Source organism: Dipodomys spectabilis, unplaced genomic scaffold, assembly GCF_019054845.1.
Source record: "Dipodomys spectabilis isolate Male_0828 unplaced genomic scaffold, ASM1905484v1 ptg000051l, whole genome shotgun sequence".
NCBI classification, from domain to species: domain Eukaryota; kingdom Metazoa; phylum Chordata; class Mammalia; order Rodentia; family Heteromyidae; genus Dipodomys; species Dipodomys spectabilis.
In genome coordinates this window covers 7,050,053-7,057,118 of record NW_024870728.1, presented here as the reverse complement: position 1 = coordinate 7,057,118, position 7,066 = coordinate 7,050,053, and the positions used below count along the sequence as shown (strand labels likewise).

At 38.8% G+C, this 7,066-nt stretch overlaps 1 long non-coding RNA gene across 1 annotated transcript; it reads left to right on the top strand.

The window, feature by feature from the left end:
* Nucleotides 1-4,540: 4,540 nt before the first annotated feature.
* Nucleotides 4,541-5,953, top strand: LOC122107330. Its single transcript, XR_006147345.1, has 2 exons — nt 4,541-4,761; nt 5,720-5,953. It is a non-coding gene; the product is annotated as an uncharacterized LOC122107330 (long non-coding RNA).
* Nucleotides 5,954-7,066: the final 1,113 nt, after the last annotated feature.

Here is a 7,066-nt window from a genome sequence, read left to right as displayed (position 1 = left end):
TGGTTGTTGGGAGATAAGAATCTCATGAACTTTCCTGCCTCGATGGCTTTGAACTGTGATCCTCAGGTCTCAGCCTCCTGAGCAGTTAGGGATTTGTTTCTTCGTTCATTGTATACCTCCTCCACTAGAGCACAGACACCATGAATGTAGGTTTGGTCTTTGTTGTATCTGCATAACCTAGAGGGTTATCTGCCATATCTCAGATACTCCAGCATGTCCAATGATGCTGTGCCAAATAAATGACTTGTGAAGGCATCCATGGTGGCTACATATGGAGTCTTGGAGATTGTCTCTCATCATAAGTCTTCAAATTATGGTAGCCAAGATGAAAGCTATATTCCGTAGAATGTGCACAGAGTAATTAAGCCACTTTAGGGCTGAATGCCTGTTCTTTAAAATTTTTATGTCCTTGTGCTCATCTTTCCCATTTGGCTGCCCAAAGGCAGGAACTCAATCCAGATCTTCTGCTTCTGCTCAGACTATTGTCTTTTACAAGGATGAGGGTGTCGCTGGCCCTGTTTCTCAGTGCTGTTAAATCCTGACTGATGGAACAATCAAAGCTCAGCCTTAAGTGAACAGTTGTAGTTGAAGTAGTTTTCAGCTCAGTGATGCAATAGTTTGGGAAGGACATGGTGCTGGCAACCTGTTTGTGTGTGTGTGTGTGTGTGTGTGTGTGTGTGCTGGTGAATGTGCATGTGGGATTCTTTACAGAGATCATAGCAGCTTATTCATTTACTCCTTTGTTCATTCATTAATATATTCAGTATACATATGCATTAGGCACCAATCTAGACAGGTTTCATGCCTGGAATAAAAAGAAACAAACAACCAAGCTCCTGTGGGTCACACCTGTAATCCTAGCTACTCAGGAAGTTGAGATCTGAGGATCATGGTTTGAGGCCAGCTGGGTAGGAAAGTCTGTGAGACTCTACTCTCTAATAAACTACGCAGAAAAAACCAGAAGTGCTGTTGTGGCTCAAGTGGTAGAGTGCTAGCCTTGAGAACAAAGAGGCTCAGGGACAGCGCTGAGGCTCCAAGTTCAAGGCCCAGAACTGGCAAAAAAACTAAAAAGCAAATAAACACATACAACAATGAAAAGCTGGATTGTGATTGATATTGTGATTATTAGGAAGAAACTGCTACGGAGAACATTCTCTGGGCTGGTCAGAGGCCGTCTCTATGGAGTAAAGGATGAGCACACAATCGCTCTGAAAAATCAACAACAATAACAAACATCGCAAACTCAGCTTGAGTGTAGAAAGCCCTGTGGACCATACAGGGGATTCGGCTTATAAATTCTTAAGTTTTAAAGAGGATTCTTTGGGTTGTAGAGTGGAGAATGGATTAGAGCTGGTAATACAGAACTGGCAATAGATATGAGGAAGCGGGCTCCCGTGGGGTGAATTTGCAATCCATAAATACATAATGTCCTATAAAGAATTTCTCCTACTGATGATAGTATTTTAGTAAAAAATGTCTTTAATCACAGACCTGAAAGCATTGATCTTATGATAAGGATACTGCTTCTTGGATGACTGCATTGCTTGTGATTGGAAAATAATGTATATTTTGGAGATACCAGGGCTTGCACTTTCTTGACTAAATCGCTCAACTGTTGCTCTCCCACTTGAACCATGCCTTCAGCCCTGATTTTTCTGATATTTTTGGAGATAGAGTTTCACACACTTATGCCCAGGCTGGCTTTAAATTTGGAAGATTCCAGACCTCTTGAGTCGCTAGGATTGCCATATGAGCCATTAGTATCTGACTGAAAACATTTTATTTTCAAGAAATATTTATTTAGCCATCTCTTATGATTTTAGGTGGCAAGATACCTTTGGATTTATCTGAAGATGAATTAACAGACTGAACTTTGTGATTCAACTTCTGCAGTGGTGTGGAATTCTTAATCCAAAGAAAAGAAGAAATGAGCTATGGTTGTTTGTTCTTTCATTAGTTACTACTAGGACTGCTCAAAACAAACTTTGCTACTTGATCGCTGCTGTTGTATTAGAATAAAGAACATTCTTTGTTCTCCATACCTGCTGCTGTGTGTTTGTCAAAGGAAGAAATGAGTAACAGTTTTATTTGCACATTTAAAGAATAAATAGCAAATATTCTGCCAGTAGAACAAATACTAGAAATGCCTGCTCATTTTAGTTATTCAAAGGGATCATTAGTGTTCCTGTAAATTGTTCTGTGTCCGGTTCTTCTGTGTCAGTCATGCAAATGATGGGAATACTTGACTTTTCAAGGATTGCTTCACCAAAGAGTCAAACATTCAAACACTGTGGTTTTTGGCATGTATGTGTTCCCTGCTAAGTAGCTGGGCTGGAGGTCCTAAAATAGTTAGCATGCCTCTTCCACTCTTCAATTCTATTGCCATGTTGGTGGACTGAGATGTAACTGATTCACAGTTTGCCGCAATGGCTTCTCAGTGTAGTGGAGTCATCTGATGCAGAGCTGTTCCATACATTGAAGTGGAGGTGTCGAGATGACAACTCAGTAAAAAGGATTAGCTTTTGGTTAACTTCTGCTCTACCTTTTTCTGAAATTTCTTGCAGTTTGAATTATGTGAGCTGATATGAAACTTTGTTAATAAGCACAGAGAAATAGAAGCTGAAGTTAACAAAGTATGTGAGGCTTTGATTGCATTTGTGACAGGCTAAAATGTTGTCCATCAAACATTTAGACTTTACTTTCACAGCCAAATCAGATGCTTCGTCTTTAGGAATACTTATGCATTAAGAAAATGGCCATTTTTTAAAAAATAGAAAACCATTTATCAATTGAAGCAGGGTTGAGATCATCCTCGGCTCCAGACTTCTGTGATTAAAGCAGGAAAATATGTTGTTATTATTTAAAGATCCAGTCATCAGCTCTGCTTTTTGGTATGTTGCTATGGTATATAGACATTGGCAATATATCAGAGATTGGTTTAAAAAATCATCAGAAGAACTAACAGATATCAATAACTTTTGAAAATTAAAATTCTTATGTTTATGTTGCCATTATTGATATTTTCTCTAAAGAATTACTTATTCTGTTATAAAAAATAAAGCCTGTTACTTTTTGGAATTAAGCTTTGGATACTTCATTATTTGAAAAAAACTCTTGACAGTAAAGCATTATCTTTGTTTTCTAAAAGTATAACTCAGGGCTGGGAAGGTGGCTCAGTGGTAGAATGCTTGCCTTGCATGCATGAGGCCCTGGGTTTGATTCCTCGGAACCACATAAGCAGAAAAAAGCCAGAAATGGTGCTGTAGCTCTAGTGGTAGAGTGCTAGCCTTGAGCTGAAGAGCTGAGGGACAGTGCCCAGAACCAGAGTTCAGGCCCCACAACCGACAAAAATAAATTAAAAAATTAAAGTATAACTTAGATAAAATGCTTATTCTAAAAGGCAATGGCTTAAAGATGCCGGATCATGAAGTACTACCAAAACCCAGACTCTTTTTTAGGCTATTTACTATTTTTTTTAGGAAAAAAATAAATGCAGAGAATAATTGAGTGCTGAGACATATTTAGCTGTAATTATAAATGTAAATAGATCACAGACCTCAACCTTCCAAAAGTGTATTATTTTCTAGCCACCAAGAATAGCTCTGCTATACTTCATTTTTGAAAAGCTACTGACTTTCCCCTCCTATCATTCGCGTTTCTAACTATTCTTAGAGTTATCTATTTCATGTTTACAAGTGTATTTGTTAGAGCTCACTATTGAAATATAACTAATAAAGCCTATAAATATATACCTATGCATACAAAAGATGAACATGTATGCTTATATGTATAAAGTAGGAGAAAATGAATAGATTATGCATACCTTAGTGAGTGAGATTTAGCATGAGACTTGATGTGGTCTCATGAGAAATATCCTGCAGTTATGGAGGTAGAGAAATCCCCTGATCTTCTATCTGCAGAGGAAAGCAGGTGATTGTGGAGGTCTGAGAACTAGGGAAGGAGGAAGTACATGTCATTCCAAAAGCAGTCTATATCCCAGTTCATACAGGCAAGGCCCAAAGTCAAAGGGGCAAATCCCTTCACTCCTTGGCTTTGCTTGGGCTCTCATAAATTGAAAAAAATGCTGGCTGTTTTGGGGAGAGCCACCTGCTTTACCAAGCCCACCAGTTCTAATGCTCATCGCCCTGGATGCACTCTCACAGATCTACTCAGAAACACCATTTACCAGGCGCCCCCTGGTACAATGAACTGGATTAAGAAATTTAGGGTAATGTTCTGCACAAAGAATGGTCAATGACCTTTTTGGTCCTGACTTAGATTTGTTCAAGATCTTGTCATTCATGAGATGTTGCGACCATCATGTGATTGAGCTTTAGGATGTTTTATCACCCCAAACCCATCAGCAGCCACGCCTCCTGCCTCCCTGTCACGCCCCCACAGGAAGGCCGTCAGTAACCCCTCCCTTCTCCTCCTTTCCTCTCCCTTACTTTTTCCTTCCCCTCTCCTCCTTTTTCACTCCACACTCTTTCTTCTGTCCCCCCCTCTCTCTTACTTTAAGTAGCTGTATAAAGGAGTTACCATTCAATAAAGAAGTTTATGAATACAGTATGCCTTGGTCAATGTGGCAGATGCCTGGGGAAAGAGCTTTCTAGGCAAATGCAGAATAGATGTAGAAGTCTTGACTGAGCAGTGACTTCGTTGTGTGGAAGGAGCAGCAGGACGATATGGTTTCCCCACAGTGGACTGGGAGACAAGGGGAATCCTGGGAACCATCCCACTGGCCTTGGAGCTTGCTCTATGGTAAGGTTCTATAAAGCTGTTGGAGGGTTGAGTGGTAGTGGAAAGATCAGACATAGATTTATTAGTACTAATGCTCTTATTTGTTTATTACAAATAAGTAAAGAAAATCCTATGGGGGGAAGCAATGGCCTACTCTGTTCCAGGGTGGGAGCTGACAGGAGGTGCAGTGGACTAGTGAAGTCCAGACATGCTGCTTAGATCCCTGGAAGGTTCTTTGTGGTACAGGATTAATATGAGGCAATGATTTGAAAACAAGACAAGCCGTGTCAGGGTCCTCATGGCATCTTTGCAGAATCAGGGTGCTGAGGAGATGGTATACTTTCAGTAAGTGCATCTGTCTTGAAAACTTGAGAACCCTCTAAACACTAGGATGGGGGTGATCACCCATGGGTGATTCCTGCAAGTATCTGTGTGTTTATCACATCAGAGACACTGTATCTGAGAAAAAAATGCCAAAGCTAAAGGTGTCTTAGAAAAAAATCAATAGTAAACAAGCAGAGGGAACCATTTCTTAGAGAATGTCTCAGCATTATTAGAGATAATGCCTCACTCACCTACAATGAATGAATAAAAGACTTTTTACAAAGAGCACAATGATAGTCATTGCGCATTCTTTATTTTTGATCAAGAAAATGAAAAATTATATAAATGGTCTCTTTTGTCATTTGCTGAAATTTTAGAATTGTAGGGATGATTTATACAACATGAATGAATATAAAAATTGCTGACTCTCTCTCTCTCCTGTCTTCCACTACTCTGTTACAAGATGTAATTCTGTATACAATCCTTTGCAAAGACTCTTTGGACTATATAAATGTAATGTGCAGCTATGAAAACTTTATGGCGAAAATTTTAAGACTTGTTATAGCCCATTCTTCAGTTTTACTCTGTCCTTTATTATAAATGTGGTATTGATATAAGTTGTAAATTGACTTTTTTCCCTCATGTTTGGTTCCAGGAGTTCATATGGTTGAGAAAAAAACCAAAAGAGACATCCACAGCCCCTAATATTGGTGAAGCCATGGAACAAACAGAATTCTCCTCTGCTGTTGGTGATAATATAATATGAAACAATCAGTTTGGATAAAAGTCTGTCTTATAAAGCTAAGATGGATGGCACAATCTCCCATTTGACCCAGTAATTCTGCTCCTTGGTGCTTTTGTAAATGAAATTAAAAGATTTGTATATGTATACAGTAAGTTGAATCATAATATCTCCCAAATGAAAACAGCCCAGGTGATTACCAACGGAAGAATAGGTAAACAAAATATAGTCACACAGTGGAATGTCATTGAGCATTTAAAAGGAATTAACTATTGATTCACAAAAAAACTTGAATGCATGTCAAAAATTTAAAACTGTTTGAAAGAAGCCCTATCCTATTCTAATGATTCTATATAATAGCTATACACGATGTTCTAAAATAGACAAAATTGATTTGCAGATAAAAAATGGAAACCAGTGGGGCTTGTACTCTCACTCTATAACCTCAGTAACTGAGGCCATCTTGGTCCATAGAGAGACACTGAGGCTCTACAAGGCTTATCACAAGGGGATTAGAGGTAAATCTTCTGGCAGGGAGTAAGAGGGACTCTCCTAGAGATTAAGATAACACTGTATATTTTCTTTCTTTCTTTCTCTCTTTTTCTTTTTGCTGGTTCTGGGGCTTGAACTCAGAGACTGGATGCCTCTTTGTGCTCAAGGCTAGTGCTCTACCACTTAAGCCATAACACCACTTCCAGCTTTTTCTGAGTAGTTTATTGAAGATAAGAGTCTCATAGACTTTCCTGCTGGGGCTGATAAACAGTAAGTTAATTTTTTATTCAGAGAAGTTACACCTCTGGTCTCATCTTAGTTAAAGCTTTCTTTAGTCAGTTTGTGTGCATATGCAAAGCCCTGTATGCATTTGCATGGGTATTTGTATTTTTGATTGAGTTTCCACATATGAGAGAAAATGTGTTGTTTGTCTCTTTGAGCTTGACTTACTTCACTTAATAAAGTTATCCTAAGTCCATCCATTTACCTGCAAAGGACACGATATTCTTTCTAATGAATGAGAGCAATTCCATTGTGTATTGGTACCACATTTTTTTTTTTTTTTGATCCACTCATCGGCTATCAGGCATCTGGGCTGTTTCTATAACTTGGCCATTGCACATGTGCAGCAATGAGCATGCATGTGCAAAAATAATCTTAAAAGCAAAGACTCATTGTATTGCTTTTAATTTCTCCTCTCTGCCACTTGTAGCAAGAATGAGATTGTTTACCTCATGATAATGTTTGTTGGTATAATTAAGCCTGGAG